The sequence below is a fragment of the Anguilla anguilla genome, chromosome 5 (assembly GCF_013347855.1).
Source record: "Anguilla anguilla isolate fAngAng1 chromosome 5, fAngAng1.pri, whole genome shotgun sequence".
Lineage (NCBI taxonomy): Eukaryota > Metazoa > Chordata > Actinopteri > Anguilliformes > Anguillidae > Anguilla > Anguilla anguilla.
In genome coordinates, this window is record NC_049205.1 from 44,805,501 (window position 1) to 44,823,179 (window position 17,679).

The following is a 17,679-nucleotide window of genomic DNA, read 5'->3' on the forward strand; positions in this document are numbered from 1 at the left end:
TCATCAGCCTTTCGGCGAAAACCAAAACAACGGCCACCGCAACAATAAAAATGATAATAACGAAAATAACGGTCGGCAGAGAGCGGTTTCGTGTTTTTCATGGGTATTGCGGTCTCACCGCCTGCTGACCTGAAAAGCGCATGGGCCCACTCTCATTTGGAGGGAGTGTATGGAAAATGGGTGTTCTTAGCCAGACACATGCCAGTTCCTTTGCAATCTCGCACCATGAAAAAACCGCTTGTTTTTCTTGCGACAAGGACCGTAGATATGCAAACAAACAGGGCTTCGGTTTTTCTTTACCAAACGGTGCCCGTCAGTCGAGTCGGCCGCGTGAAATCGGTTTTCTGAGCGATTGAAAAGTGCTTCAGAGTTGCCGTCCCGTGGGCTTCAGTGGAGGAGGAGGAGGAAGATGGAGAAGGAGCCTTACGGCGGGCGTGCCGCCGCCCAGGAAAAACCCATCACCGTCTCCTCGGGCGCGCGGGACTCTACGCCGCGTTCCGGGGACCTCCGGGCCTGCGCGGTACCCGTCGGCCCGCATGCTCGACAGCACGCCGCACACACAGACAGGAGGAGGAGGAGGCAAGGCAGCCGTGCTTCACTCAGGTTTTTTTTTTCTTCTTCTGGGCTTTTTTCAGCTTTATTGGACAGAGCAATGTAGAGAGACAGGAAGAACAGGGGAAAAGAAAGGGAGAGACGTGCGACAAAGGTCGCGCGGTCGGGATTCGAACCGGCGACGTCGCGGCTCGTAACGGGCATGTGGACAGTGCTCTACAGGCTACGCCACGAGACACCCCCCCTTCGCTCAGGTTTTCACGCCACACCAGCTGAATCGGCACAAATTTGTCAACTCGCCCTCAAAAATCTTTAATTGCTCTACCTTTGAGAAAGATGTTAGAGATATGGATTAAAAACTCAGCACAGGAGTCCACTACGTGTGCATCATGAGGAACAAAAACACTACAAATCATTCTCTCCAAAGGGCGTGGCCGCGGGGGGAGGGGCTGTGGACTGACAGGTCACGGAAATAAATGTTGGGAGCGGCCTGTAAAAGCTGAAATAGGCTATTTCCACTTCTGCCTCCACGCTGTCACGGGGCACTGCACACTGTATGCTTACGGTACACGAGGGCCCTAACCTGAACCGCACCTCTTATCAAGCAGCTCCGTAAATTAATTAGCATCATTAATGTTCCAGCTGCATAACTCAAATGTAATGGAGATATTGGCCTAGACCAGATTGTGCTCATTATACCTCAGGCAATAATGCACCTCCACTGAATAATTACTGTTGCCATGGTGCAAAAGGCGGGTCCTGGCACTCCGGCATCAGCACCCAGTCACCCCACTAACCCCGGTCACCCCGATGCAGTGCCCGTATCCCACCTGAACCCGCACAGCTCCGCCTCCCGGGAACATTTAGCCCACTCAGGGGACGAGGACGGGAGCATTTTTAAGGCGCAAAAAAGCTGGCTGATTAGATCCGTCCTTTATTGCCATCTGCACAATCAGGATTACGAGGTGTCAGAAGCTAATGGAGGACACATTCACCTCCGCTCATCTGCATACGGCGGGAGCGCCGTAATTCTCGAAAGGGCGGCTCGGAACGGGCGCCACCGGCACGATGTCGCCGCTACGCTCCGCGGCGGTCACACGGGAGAAAGGTCAGGACGCAATAACAAGCGACGCAGATTTGATTCCCTTCAACGCCCCCCGCCACCGAATCCTCGTTATTGGTCGGGAGGGCGGACGGAGATAAGGCGCCGCGGCGGAGGCCAGGGGCTGATACGGCGCCGCTGTCGATATCCCCCTCATCAGCGCGAGCAGGGGTAGAGGGGGCAGCGGCTGACGCCAGATAAATCACTCTTCCTGCACGCCTTCATCCCCGCTGCACCGCGCAAGGGCTGAAAAGTCCATTTCGTTAGAGCCCTCCTGCTCCGGACCGGTAGCGTACATCTGGCTGCCATATGCAATCTGCGAAGCGGTGTTTTCGGCGCGAGGGCGGGGCGGTGGGGGAGGCGGCGCTGCCCGCCGGAGCCTGGCTCAGCGTGCGGTGCGCGGTGAGGGTCGTCCGGACCAGGCCGTCTCTGAGGAAGCTGAGGACGCGGGGTCACGCTGCAGTCGTTCAGTCACACCGGGGCTTGCCCCCGTTATCACCATACGGCTGAATCACAACACTGCGTCTGCGGGCACAGCCTGGCCTCAGCATGCTCGATAAGACAGACAGCTGATATTTTATTAATCTCCGAAAGGAAATTTGTTTTCCTCCGAAATGTGAGATCATCTTCTATTTCATTTGATGGTTTTTGTTTACACGCTCACAAAAAAATCCTACCAATCCGAAGAAGTAATAAAACCACCCTCATTTTTCTCAGAGTACACTCCCTCTGTGCAAGCGCTAAACCCGTATAAGCTTAACACGAGAGACAGAAACTATTACGTAGGGGAGAATCTGACGATCAAATTGCCGAACAACTGAACAAAAAATGAAAGGGGCATTTTGTGCTACCTGAAGCTCTTCACTCTTACATCTAGCAGCAGTCGGAAGACATTTCACTCCATTACACACACGGGTAGTGGTTGCCAGCGGAGTGGAAATCACAGAGTGAGACTACAATACCAGTAATAAACACGCAGTGATCGGTCAAAATGGGGCACATTGACCCACAGCAATTTGGCTGCAGCGGAGTCCAGTGTAGAGAATCTGCCCTGCAGGAAGATTCACATCTCCCTCTGCACCTTAATGAGCCAAAATGGCCGACATACGGAGAGCTATTGCTCCTGGCCACCCAAGTCAGGGGCCACTAAAATTATTGGGCAAAGCTGTACCACGGGGAAGTATCCCATAATTCATATACGTTATCGCTTCTTTACCCTAATGAGGAAACAGCAGTATTTTCTTCCCACACACGCTGCATTGACTTAGACACCACAGTCCAGGCAAAGGGACACATTCCCTTGGCCAACATTAACGGCCGTCCGTTAAAATGTCATCGCCTCGTGATTGGACGATAACTCGAGTAAACCGAGGGTGTCGAGCGGTGGACTCGGCCCGCCACGCTTGCGCTGACACAAGCACTTTTATGATTTTAAACTCATTATCTCCTAACTTCAAATTGCCTCTCTTAATTCCCTCATTAGAATGCATGAGCCCGCCCTGGTGTGAGAGGAGCAGAGCGAGGGCAGCGTACTGTAAGTGACTGCGACCGCAGGGCTGGGCCGGGGACGTGCAAACAAAGACTCGCCCGATTGGTCGCTGCCTCACGCGGCTCGCGAACAGATGAAAGGATCCAATGTTATTTCGGTTTTTGTCTTTTTGTTGTCGTTTTTTTGATTGGTTGGTTGGTTGGAAGGTTGCCTTCACCAGGTGCTAAGATGCAATGTTGTCAGCACCCAGAGAAAATCCCCGTCGGATCCACTTTCATCTCCCTCCAGCCCGCTAAGACATCAGGAGTCAGAGGCTCACTGTGCTCGTCGTGTTTCTCTAGTCGGTTCCGTTGTGTAATTTTTGATTCCTTACCTCAGTTGCTCTTGATTTCTACAGGAGGCTGTCATGCACGCCAGTGGGAAAAAAAGCGTTAGCAGCAGTGCTTTTGACATCCATTTAACACCCCCCCCCCCACTCCCACCCCCCCGCAGGATTCTCAGGTGCGTCTGATGGTTTCCCCTCGCGTCATTAAAACAATCGCTTCCGCAAAGTGACAACGTGGGCACACTCCTGTCAGCTCGCGTTGCGTTTTGTTGTGAAAAGATGAAATTCCCCTCTTGAACCACGTACAGGTACTACACACGCCTTCCCAAAAATAAAAAGCGTGCCATTGCACGAAGGCATTTAAGTGCACGGATAAGCTTCATCCACTTCATCATTCTCAGCCGTATGTATGACGTAAAAAAATGTCAGCTTCAGCTGTGCTTTGAGATTCGGTCCGTTGATCCATCCAACAGAACCTGCCATCCTTTCTTCCCATTCCCACTACCACCTCTACTTGACACCTTAAAATCACCACCATTGTGGTGCTCCCTCAAATCACCACCGCCCATATTAGACTACTGCAAATCACTGGCCCTTTCTCTGCCTTCAAATTAGCAGAACATCTCCTTCCCTGATCATATCACCCCCATCCCCTGCAGCCCTCCCGCTCATTGCACTCTATCTGCCACCTCTCCCAACCGCTACGAAGCAAGGAATCTGTATCTGTATTCATTTAAATCAAGCTGCTTGGAGTCTGGCCTACGGAGATATGGGAGTGTGAACTACACACACGCACACACACACAGATAAATATATGTGTTACACATGTACACATACAAACACACACACACAAGCACACACAGATGAACATGTGTGACACATGTACACATACAAACACACGCACAAACACACCCACACAGGTAAACATATGCATGACACATGCACACATACAAGCACACACACACAGGCACACACACTCATATTCATTAGCCACTTGCCCGTATCATTTAGTTCTACATGGTGTGTTTGTGCAATGGTAGACAAGAATTTAAACGTGGTCAAGGATAAAACTCTATTCTCCACAGGAGACACTTAACAAAGCTCTGGAAATTACATCTAGCAGATATAAAAGAACTTAGACTTTTCAGAAATTTAGAGAACACAACAGCTGGAAAAAATGGCATGGCAATTTAGGTTAATATTCGCAGCATGCTAGTAGTATCAGTGAGACACAATACAAACACAAATAGTGCGCACTGTTTATAGTTTAAAAAATTCATCTAATGCTTTCACCCAGGAGCCATAAAAGCCTGGTGGTGCCACGGCATCACATGTATATAATTACTTCAGAATAATGTAATTATGTTTGTAAAATGTCATTTACGATTACCGGTCTCCGTGCATCACAGAGTGTATCGCATAAACTGCCGAAGACATATCCTGTGAAAGGCAGTTCCATTATACTGGTTGTCAAGCAGCCAGGGGGTTTACAATGAACTGTCCATGGTGCTGAGTAGCACATTCTCCACACGACTCACGGGTCATGAACAAGTCATTATAACTGTAACAGTGTTTACAATGAGCAGCAAGCCAAGCATTCCCCGTTACTATGATCTCTGGAGCAGAAATTTTCAGGAAAAATCCTTTCTGTGTCACGCAAAGTACAAAAAAAACTCTGAGACTTAAAAGGAAAGCGTCTTCTTCCGGGCTTTGTATATCAAAGACCCTGCGAATATAATGACAGCCTGCTGCCTTGTAAAGATGCTTTGAAAAGGTGCCAAACAAAAGTGGATTTAATTTTGAAGGAAAACAGCAATTCTCCATCACCTTTTATTCTTCCCCGTCTTCAGCCGCACGGAAATCAATATGTGCTTTGCATCGAACATAAAGTCAAAACCGCTGGCTTCAACAGCAGACGAAAGATGAGCGGTGTATCTCAAACCCGCGGCATCAAAATTCAGAGGGTGTAGCCTTGGAGGGGAGGTGCGAAGAAAGGGGCATTTAAATGCGAGGCGCTCTCCCTCCGGTCCTCGCGGAAACCGCTGTTACTCTTTCTGAGCACGCCGTAGATCACACCCGGGCTGGCCCTTTCCCGCTACATCGCTCAGTTATTTGCGCCGTTAATTCACGCTTAACCGGAATCCCTCGGAATGGGGAGGAGGAAACAGGAAGCCATAACGCCACAACATCGTGACCCCCGCTGAGCGACGGCGGTTTGCTGGCGGGGACGGCGAGAACGGGGCACGAAACCTGGCGTCCGCATTTGTGACAAAAACACTTTTAAAAGAGCAGAGAGAAAAAGAATACAAGCTTACAAGAAGAGGATGAAGGGAAGAGGAGCTCAGGCTTTTAACAACAGCAAAAAGCATCGCCCGAAACGCAAAAACAAGGTAAACACGGCAAGGCCTGAAGAAAAATAGAATAACAGTAGAAGAGAAGAGAAGAATGACTCACCTTCTATCAGTCATTATTTAATAATGTATTAAACTCACTAATAAGATCATAAGAACTAAGGAGCCTGGGAAGTTAAAAGAAGCCTGTTCTTTGTGGCTGTCTGTATTTTGATCGTGCCCCTCTTTATACCATGTGATGCTGTACCGTATATGAACCCTCTGACATTTTATTCACTGACATCTATTCTTACCGGGGCTCAAGCTGAAAGAGCTTCAGATTTATGTGCATAATTTTGTATTACCAGAGAGTGGCTTACTGAAATATGCAGTCTGAGGGCAAGGGTCAACAGAGAGGAAGCGATCACAAGCCGCTGCGGTGTGTGTGTCTGAAGTTCTGTGATCTTTCTCTCTCCCCTGACACTCCCCCCACTCCGCCTCCTGTCTCACATCTTTTTAGAAGCCAGTGGTCAGCTTTGAAAGCGCTTTGAGTACAACACAAAAACGAAAGCAATGCCCAGAAAGAACCAGCTCTGCACCTGAAACAGTCGTTAAGGCACCAATTGGGGATTTTGTTTCTTTTTTTGTAAAAACCCAGACAATTACAACGGAAAACGGTCTAATATATGCACCGGGTTCTATGATGGCTCAAACACAAAGTTCCACTTTCAGAGTCCGTGCGCTAAACCGGGTTAGGTGTCTTTATTACGCGCATAAATTGCCGGCAGAGCAGGAATTTCTCAGCGGCGCGCCCGAGAAGTACAGTACCGCGTCTCAGCAGGGACGCGCAGCTTCATCTAAATGCTAATGCAATGCGATTCCTCACTGAGGCACGGCGGCTAACGAGTGAGCCCGCTGAATAAATTGAAAGCCTAAGTAGTAATAATGACATAACGGAGCCGCACAAAAAGGAAGGTGTAATCTCTTGACCCGTGATGCAGCTGCTGGCGCTGGGGAACGATGCTACATGAAAGATACACCAAGGTCACATGCGTATAGAAACGCAATATCTCACGCTCGCAAATGGGCACGTTAGGACACGAAAAAAAAAATTCCGTCAGGAGAGTTGGGGGTTATTTTTGCCAGAGCTGTTGATAAACTAGAACTTGGAGGCCATATATGATGATGGGCTGCCTCAGAAGGAAGTAAATTTGAATTTTGTCCTTGAATCTCCCACCTATCACTGCTTCACAGAGCAATGGTCTTCGTCTAGTGCATGTTCATAGTCCACTGTCAGCCCATTAAATACAAAATGCTTAATAATCTGGTCGTGACAACCTCTCCTAAATGGGAATGTCTGTGGGCGCAACTGACTTCTAATGAGTCAGCCACCTCGATTTTCAACAAACTCCAAATAATTCAACCAACAGTTCCTGGACCTGCAAAGCTCTGAAGTTCATTCTAAATGGCACAAGCTCTCAACCACTGCCAAAAGTTGCCTGCCAGGTACTGTACCAGACAAGCGCATTGTAACTGAGCCATACACTACTTCAAGGCTAATGTCTATTTTTAATATTTCAGCTGGTTTACATGCCATTTTTATCACTCAAATGTTTTTTTTTTCTCCTGCAATCATATTCTAATTCCTTTTTGTAACTGAATAGAATGAAAACAAGGGGATGATTTTATTTTATTTTTGTGGAAGGGCATAATTCTGCGCTGATTTGTCAGCTTCAGAGAATCTCACATTAGGGATGCCAGTCCGCTTTCTTTTTTTTAATACAATTCATAATTTATGCAGGCATGAATGAAATTCTTTTTCAACAAGCGAAGGAATCTGATTTTGTCCAGTGTTTTCGCCTCTTTTTTTCTCCAAGGCCCGATTCATTCAACAAGAGACAAAAGCCCCTCAAACTTGGCCAAATGGAGCAACTTCATTTAAATGCTAATGCACTGGGGTCTGAACTAACGGGTGGCTATCACATCACGGGCTCTGAAAGAGATTCGGCTCTGCAGATCACAGTGTGACATCTGTATTCTGGATTACTTAAAGATGAGGAAATTCAATAACCGCACTCCTTACCTACCTAAATTGCACAGACACGCTGCAGAATAAATCCGCTCATAACAAGTAAATTATGCGGCCGCGGTGTAAAATTGCAGGAAGACGGTGCGGAAATGCGATTTACATGGCTGCCGCTAATGTGAGGTCTATGGAGGAGGTGGGGTGGATTTGAGTGAGGGAGGGCTACAAAAGGAAATGTTCACCATGCTCCCTTAACCCTGCAGCTTCAACCACATGAGCATGCAACTGTATTCCCTCACTAGCTTTATCTCCCCACGAGCACCTCTACAGACACCTCAACACATGAATGTAGTTGCCATCATTGCAATTTGAGGAAAACGACCCCCACCCTCACCATTTCCCCCATTCTGCATGTCCTGGTTTATCAAGGTTGACTGGGACACTGTATAGATGACAGGTAGGAAAAATGACCACCAATACCCACCCCCATCCAATGACACTGTGTCCTGGGAAATGAAGGTGTGATCCAAGAGCATTTAGATGACCAGGGTGGAATTTGACCCCACTTCATGCTGGCAACGCCATGCCCACAGTGCGGCTCCACAGTGCAGTGATGTCACAGATCAAACCAGATCTGGGGAGCTATCTCAGTCCTCCTTCAGGGGCCTTCAGGGCTGAAGCTGATTAGAACAGGCTCATTAAAGTGGGGTAACTAACAGCCCTGGTCCCCACTGCTCTGCCTTCATGGTTGCCAGGCAGGAATGAAACAAATCTCATCCCAGTGTGTCTTATATAACACCAGCCAACCAAACAGTCATAATTACATTTTCCTCAGGATGGGAAAAAAGAAGCTGGATTATATATTTTTTTTCTTCAATTTAAATCTGTAGGTTGGGGGGAGGGAGATGTTCCTCGGTTGAAAGCTACGCAGAAAAAAACAAGTAAATTACGGGAGTAAATCACAAGTGACGTTCTGCATTTATCCTGCTTCTGAAAATAGCTCACATCAAAAGACGTTCCCCGCTTATGAGATCAGCGCCAAAGACTGTATTGCAGCTTTTCCCTAGTCTTTCATCCTCACAAGCAAACAGTACGTTTCAAAATGTGTAAGAAGATGGGTTGTCTTAAAAACAAGAGGTTAACCAGAATGCTGTACCAGAGACAGAAATATAATATACCAACAAGTCCCACAAGGAGAAAAAGCCTTTCATGCAACAGGATATTCGTTTCACTTTTAATGTCCCAGCATCAAAGCTTTCTCTAATCAAAATGGCCTCGCCTAAATACAGTACATATTTACTGTTGAGAGGGAAAGGCAATTTGGTTTGGACAACAATAAGCCAAAAACCAATAAACGTGTACTGCAGACAAAGACTGTACAGTATATGCCGGGTCACTGTTGATCAAACAGCTAGTCTTTGCTGGAATACTTCAAAATGTCCTGTATTTAATACATTAAACCTTACTACCGCTCACGTAAATAAACAAATTCCCTCACCACACTGAAATAAATTTCTCCCATATCCGTGAGATGGTTTGTTTGCAAACACATCGCAGAACACAAGCCCTTACGTGTTCCCATATTTGCAATAAAATACTGATCATAAATTTGAGTGTGAATATTCAATTGATGGCAAAATCCTACTTTCCCATTTTGAGAGTCCTTAAATGCAAGTCACACAGCGTAATGTCTTTTACATCAGACACAAGGAAATGTGTAAACCTTGAGGAACTGGAGGAGAAAAATAAGGAGAACATTCTTCTCTAAGCAGTCTTTAGACTGAATAATTGGAAAGTAAAAGTGGAATGAAAAACAATTTTGCCTTGATGATTTGAGTTATCTGCTGCTGGACCAGGCAGAGGAAAGTGCATGGCTCCTTGGCAACAGTAATGTCCTCTTAAAAATAAAAAAAAAACAAAGTAATTCCGCAGCAAGAAGGGGAAGATCAAATTAGCAGATCTTTCTGACAGCACACAATTCTGGCTGAAGACGTTAATTGCTCCGATTCAAGTGCTTGACAAGCCAGAACATTTAATTTGATCTTTCTTTCTTTCATGACAAAAGCCCTAGACCTCAACCTACAGCAAAATACATACAGTAGAGTGTGCCTGAGACCTTCCTTTAGACCCAGTGAAATGTAATCTGCAGTCAGCTCTGTCCATGGATAGAACAGTCTGGTGGTCTGCAAATAGAATAGGCAGTGAACTAGATTTTAACCTATAGTACATCTCCAGTCTGACATAAATAGATTTAGTTACAGCATAATCACGTCCTCGTGATTAAAAGCAACGTGAATTACAGAAATGTACTGTAACAACACAAAACAGACACAGTTAAGTAAAAAAAAAGCCAGCTACTGATTAGTGATCCTCAGTCAGAACTAAATTGCCAAGCTAGCTCATAAGGCAGAGCGGTTCCAGGAATGGAATAAAGGGAAAGGTTACTAATGAAACAAAGGTAAGGTTTCTGCCTCTACTATTTCCAGCCAAGGGCTTCCACTCACAGTGAGCACTCTTTAAAGGGATACTATGTAGGACTTTGCAGCCCTTGTATAGTCACCCACTCCTTCCTCCTTCATCCTCAACCCCACCCACACCTCTGTTGAGAACACACCCTTGAACGCTACAAGCAAAATGTCAAGTGAAGCGGTGAGGTGGTCAGAGATATTGAAAACATTTTTAGCAACATTAATGATTCCATATAGATGGTAACAGTAATTAGGCAGTGTTATAACAAGCTTTACACTAAGTGCACCCCTTAGAGCATGGGAACATTGTACGGTAGCTACTCCATAGTGCCAGCACAGCTATTTTGTGTTTTTCCTTTTTTGGTATTTAGCTATTCTAGGCCCTGTTTCATGAAGCAGGATTACTGAGTTAGCTGGATAACTGCACTGAGTAAAACTCAGAACCCTCCCAAATCTGGAACATGGACTGAAAAAGAGCTGACCTGGGTTTTACTCCACACAGTCATCCAGCCAACTCAGTAATCCTGCTTCCTGAAACACCCCCTGGACATTTAGTTAGAATTGGGATATAAACACGGAACTGAATGTAGAATAAGTAACATTAGCAGGCCATAGGTCTATCATAGCAAGCCAGTACACTTGTAAAGTGAATGACTTTTTCATGAAGTTATCCGTAGCCTTTTCAGCAACTTTTGTTAGCAACTTTGTTAGCTTCGGTAGGGTAGTTAGCTACACATAATGTTAACTAGATAGTATGCGTGCTGTATCTAATTCATTTCCCCTGATTGAAATAAATGCAGGTGAATTACCGTAGCAGCAGTTCCCATAGGGGAGAAGACATCTTAATGGAAGAACAGAATTTGACATAAAAGCTACCCAACCTCAGTGATCTAGCTGCATAAGGTAACTAGCTAGAAGTAATGTTACTTACAGGTCCAACAGAAAACAGGCCTACTCCTCGTCGCTTTTCATCCTTGGTGAACTTCAGCTGACGCCACCAAAGAAAAGTAACTCCAAGGTTGACTCGAACGAGCTCTGGCGGCTTGTCTTTTTGCTTCGCTGTATCTAGGCTTCTTAGCATCTGCCATTGCAGCAGCTGACTAGCAACTAACGCTTTGCTGGGATCTGATCCCGAACCACAGGCTCTGTAGCCACGCCCACCCCTCCCCACACAGAAAAGAGCACCATGCCCAGAAATGTCCCAAGCACATTTTAGAACAACAAATACAGATAAAAGGTGCACAAATTCAGTTAAAGTGTGTAAAGACTGAGATTGCCAGTGCATCATAGATATGCCTTAGCACAGTTATTTTATAATATTTTCAAGGTAAAAATCATCTACCTTTAATTGTCTGGTTCTCTTTATAATCAGGTATTTTTCATCTTCTGCTCTCCTCTGTTGCCATGAAGAAAGCATCATAAAATCTCTGCCAATCAGAGGTGCAGAAAAACCAGGCTAGTCCCAGAGGAATAGTCCATACATCCAGATGTGACCCTGGATTGTTGGAAGCGGGTGAGAAATGAAGGAAAAGGGGGAACCGAACATTTTTCCCAAAATGAAAAGAGGAGTGTATAAATGACCACTTCTTGCTTTGAGCATCTTACCAGGTGAGATGCTCCGTTCCAGTTTGAAAGCCTGTTTTTGGGTCGCAATAAGTAACTCCTTTGTTTGCTCTACTTAGCAACTACATATCCCAGTGTAAAATAATATCACGAAGAATTAGATTTCCACCATGAAAGTCAAGAGGCTTTTAACTGTGTACAATGCACAGTAGAGGAAGAGTGTAAAGTGGCCCCCTGGTTCTTGCCAAGTGTTATTATGGAGCCGAATAAATTAGTACATATAAGCCAGCATATTTAATGCTGGAAAATAAAAAAGCAGATCCCAGGCGATATCTTCAAAGAGGAAATTCAATGGGCGCTGATTATAATTTGAGCCCAAATACTTTTCCGCATTGCTCCTGTGGCACGCTGAAGCACAGAGCAGACATATTTCCCGCAGGTTTAACATCCTGTACAAAAGGAATATTAGCAGCAATTTAAACTACAGCCAAGAGAAAGCTCAAATTCAAACCTCTGAGCGATGTACAAGGAAAAAACATGTGCCCTCTCACGCATACAACACAGCCCTTTGGCAATGCAAATCACTAGATTCCATACAGTACATACTGAGATGAAGGTTGTGGTATTTGTAATATAGCCAAAGGGGCATATTTTTTTCTGATTTATTTGCTCATTACTGCTTTGATTCTTAAATTTTATTTTATTTTTCCCCTGCTCTGACTGTGTTACGCAAACCACTGCGCGTACATCATTGGGTAAAACTGTGTTAGAAAACCCCCAGACAGACCCAGCATTGCTTCTCTCAGTCCCCATTATTCATTTCAAACAGGGGGCCGGCTTGGTAATGGGGCCCATCGGTCCCCCCAGAGTCTGTGCAGCCACACATCCTCTGGCCCCTTCCAGCCAGAACACACCCCTCAGCCAGGGTGCAGCAGGCTCTGGCCTGGGCAACTGTCACAGAGTGGAGCACTGCGCAACAAAAACGCTTAAAAAGGACAAAGTGAATGAATAAATCAAAGGGCTGCATGCGACAGCAGCTTAGAGAGAGAGTGAGGGAAATGAAAGCCCGTGCTGAAAGTAGCCTGGCACGCTCAACACACGCAGGCAGTGCTATGAAGCCATCACCGCGTCACCTCTGCAATCTTGATTTACACCACAAACGAACATCTTATCCGAGCTTCTGTCATGTCACAGAATGGATTATTGCAATATGTACCTAATATCTCTCCTTTCCTCTCTTTCTCTCACCCTCTCTTCCCTGATTATAGTAGCACCTCTACAGAACAAGGCGAGATGTCTGCTTATTTATGTGATTGTCAGTATAACAGTCACCTTCATTATGCTGAGGAAGAGCTACGAGATCCCTACAATCAAACCCCTCTCAGAGGAGTGACCTCTCCTGACACCCCAGCTTCTCTGCAAGGGTCTGATTTAGAATAGTCCTACTGGCGCATTAAAAGCAGCCCGGCACGCTCCGTTAACACGGTGTTTGTCCTTCAGGGCTTGTGGCGCACGCAGAACCGTAACGAGCATCCTCTCTGCGGGGGGGCGAGGGGGGGGAGGGGGGGCACACTAACGTAACAGCCTGTACAGTACACCTCCACAACAGCCTCCTGGGATCCCCTCTTTAAACCAGTCAACACCAAATACAGCAGCAGGGCCCATCTCTCCTCTCCCGCTGTGCCCACTCATGTTTGTGCTTTTTCGCTGCAGTGAAAGCACTTTTGAGCTTAGACGTATCAGTTTGCCATAGAAAAAACACATAACACAAAAGAGCAAAGCATTGTTTTGAATTTAGTTTGAGCTGGTACTGTTTAGCATTGAAATAGTTAAAGCATGTGTTTTGAAAATTAAGCTAGGTTTTTGAATACTTTATATCAAAAGAGATTACTAGAAATAATTCATTTATATACGTACTACGCACAAGTGAAACATCCGGTCGAAAAGCCCTGAATTACACGGGAGTTCTCAGTGTTACGTATAACTGGGTTGTATCCCATAAGCTTTGTTTTCACAAGTCAGCTGTAAAACAGAATATTATAAGTGTCAGTGCAACAAACAAAGAATGTTCATTTGGTGTATTGCAGCAGACACTTTAAAGAGAAGACAAGTATATTGCAAGGAAAAGGTTTTTTTTTTTTTTTTACTGATAATCTGCTTCCTTAATCAGTAAAGACAATATTCATTTGAACAAATATGGACAACCTGTAAGGTCTTGTAAACATCAGAGAAAGGATGAAATATATATTTACTCTTGGGAGTCATATAGCTTATAAAATTGTTCCTGTATACACATTTTTCACTTTGCTAAATTCTTCAGGACAACGAGGATAAGGCATATTTCAATTTCAATAGAAAACCTATATAATAGACCAAATTTAAGAGATGCGCTGGTCATTTGAAAGATACAGACACGTGATACATTCCATGTCTTAGAATTATTGCAAAGCTCCGTGAATGTAATCGCTGCGCCTTCTTGTAAACCTGCCTGTCTATAGTTTCATTTTCTTTGGCATGGCGTTTGAAGTATAATTGGCTTATATAATAAACGCGCTATGCAGTTTGAGGTTTCATTCGGACGACCTTGCATCAGAAGGTTTGGTCAATTACATCTGGAACAGAGGCTGGGTGAATTGTCATAATGAAGGCATAGCCAAAAAAAAAACGTCTACGGGGAACGGGACGTATTGGATGGTAAGCCCAGCAGTGCAGTCCTGATTTGATGTGCAAAAGTGATTCGTTATCCTGTGTAGTCCAGATGGATGTCATATGCTTCGTAAATAGCCAACTATTTCGTGAAAAGCTCTGCATCTTGACAATATATCAAACAAAACTTAAAAGCACAGTGCTGTAGTTCTAATGGCGTTTCAGATTTGCATTGCGATGCAAACATATTCGACAGATAATGTGTACTGTAGAATTCCGAGAATATTTAAACGAAAGTCCAAGAATTCAATCGAGATCTTGTTATGCGAAATACAGCATTCAGACTAAGCCATGCAGAAGAAGAAAAAAAAACTGACATCCACTATGCCCTCAATCAGTCTACCATATTTTATTTAAGCATACCCCGCTTTAAAACGGAATTAAAACAGAATCGTCCAATAAGGCGCGCGCACACATACAGTCATACACATGGGCGCACGCACGCACGCACACACACATACACACACACACACACACACACCTTGAAGGGAGGCAATATTTAGCGATTAACATTCTTTTTAAAGTTGGCAGCACAATTGGCTTGGTCAGAGTATCCTGACTCATGGAACTTCAGTAAAAGGCAATATTTTCCTGTTTTTGCTCACTTTTTGAATCGTGTTAGCATCAATTGTACATCTAATTTCGCTTGCCTTCTCACGTAGCCCGAGGTTGATCACAGGCGACCAACGATTATGTATTACAGTATGTGCAATTCGGCCGTAACTGTTTCCTTATTTCACCATTATCAGTTTTTCAAATGACCGACTTCATGGACCGAGGAAATACACTTATGGTGCAGGTTGGCTTTGAAGGAACGTTCTGGCCATGGGTTAAAGTGATCGGTTCATGTATATATCCTTAATTAGCAAGCTAGTTATCTAAATAATACCAGCCTATTACGCGTTACAATTATTATCAGCGAGGGTTTCTCAGAAACATCTATATATAATACTTTTTCCACAGCAGAACAGGAAAAATTGTAATTAGTACTATTATGAACATATTTAACATTCACGTTGCTTTCTGGGACACAGGCAAGCCGTTAAGGCACTAGAGATGCTATAAGCTACATATATTTCCATTTATTGAGCATTTACTTCACATACTGTTCCATTTAGCCTACACACAATAAGAAGGAAAAGATATCTAGCGACTTACCTGTAAAAATTAAGAACGCAGAATTTTAAACAAACCAATGTTCCCTTTTCGAGTAGTGGAAGTAATTGCTGCCTTACGCACTTGCCGATGCACCCAGGATCACATCAAGATCGCTAATGGACCCCGGAATCTGAAGAGGATAAAGGAAGGCCAATAGGAATCAACCCGGGAACATGTGTAAAATAACATCCACAGCGCTGCGGTTCCCTGGCAGATCACTGTTGAGCAGAAGCAGACTTTTTCGCCAACGGACCGCACTCGAGACACGGAACGTGTTGTACAAGCTTCCAAAAATATCGACCATTGCTTTTCTGTATCTTCGGAGGCCTTCGTTTATATGTGTATTTTGATAATACCCTGCTCGTAATATTACCAAATAATGTTTCGCTGATGTTAAATATATGTATAGTTATGGTTAAAAATAGTATGCCATAACCAAATAATCTTTGGTCTATTTTACTATACCAGTGGGGTATTTCACTAATTCAGTTACTCTTTCCGAAATTCTATATTAGGGAGCTTCATTAAAATGAAATGGAGTAAGGAGCCCATGTAATTATAAATAGGATTTTTGCTGGGGGGGGGGGGGGGGGGGGGGGGGGTGGGGTGGGGTGGCCGTGGCGGTATGGGGCTGTTTAAGTACGCCATGCACATAGCCTTTCTTTAAGTCTGGTGTCCATTTCCAGTCTTAGGATCCACATATCCGTTTTGAATCTAGCCAATCCAGAACACCCCCACTGAGGAGGAATTAAACTCTAAGCCTCTAATACCACCTAATGTGCCACCATGTCCACTCCTCGTTGATTTTTTTTTCTTTTAAATTGATGTTACACAACAAAAATGAGCAAGTGCCACAGTTATCCTATTTTACACTCTCGCCAAACCACCCCTTCAGTCCTTCACATTTGGCTGCAAGACAAAAGAGAAGAAAATGTCCATACATTGGGGTGAACGTAACTAAAATTTGAATTAAAGGGAAGACTGCTAGCAAGGTTCTCAAACCATTCTGAGCACTGTCTCTTTGTACTTCTGCAATATGCAATCACATACGTCCTTCCACAGAAACATAAAATGAAATGTGTATCTCAGCCACACAGTCCTCATCTAATGGCACTCTGTTTGTCTTGCAGTTATTCTTTTACGCACAAATCTGACTGGAGTCTGAAATTCATTTGAAGCTTCGTCAAGAAAGTCAATAAGGATTTCATAGTGCAGCCCATGAAAAAAGACTAGTGAGACGAAACCAGAAAAACAATATTTGAGAGCTGATTTGTACACGCTTGGCATGTCCAACCAAATACTTCTCCTGGGTGCTGTTTTCTCATAAATCAACCCTTAATTTTTATGTTATACTTGTATTATTATTTCTCCTTCTCTCCCAATTTGGCTAGCCCAGTTGTACCTGTAAGGCATCATACCCATCCCTGTGATATCCTCTGTAAATTCAAGAGAGTGTAGGCTCAAATATAATCTCTGAGGTTCTTCCTTCCATTCTGCTATCCACCGGTTAAGTCATTGCATCAGAGAACTACACTTCATGTACAGCTGGTGAAGGCAAAACACAGGTGTCCAATGAACCCGATACCTGTTCTTGCATGAGAAGGGGGAAATATAGTTGACTGAATCCCTCCTGTCAGCATTTGGCCAGAAATCAATTGTGAAACATGGGATTTGTCACTACATCACAGACCACTAAAAGCCCATTTATATTGTAAAAATGTTAAAGCAACAGGTTGGCTACCCTTTACCCCCCAAAATCTTCCATTTGCCAATTTCCCATCTGTGAATATTCTGTAATTCTGTGCAATGAGAGTGAAGCTGGAGGAAGACTAAGAGCCAGAATAAGAATGAATACATGGGAGGGTCAGGAGAAAATTAAGCAGCCATTGTTTAGACTGTCTCCTTAGGCAGATTTTTACAAAATCCTAATGGGATGCCTCCATTGCTGAGTGCCAAGCTA

At 44.6% G+C, this 17,679-nt stretch overlaps 1 protein-coding gene across 4 annotated transcripts in view; it reads right to left on the reverse strand.

Annotated features, from left to right (window-relative positions):
- LOC118228383 (amyloid-beta A4 precursor protein-binding family A member 2-like) overlaps positions 1–15,918 on the reverse strand; it is a 65,313-nt gene extending 49,395 nt beyond the window's left edge. For 2 of the 4 annotated variants that reach the window (XM_035419869.1, XM_035419864.1), the window contains exon 1: positions 15,720–15,849. The gene's annotated coding sequence lies outside the window, so the exon portion shown is untranslated. Of the gene's footprint in view, positions 1–15,719 lie in introns of all 4 variants that reach the window. The other 2 variants (XM_035419862.1, XM_035419866.1) reach the window with 2 other exon arrangements.
- Between the last annotated feature and the right edge of the window lie 1,761 nt (positions 15,919–17,679).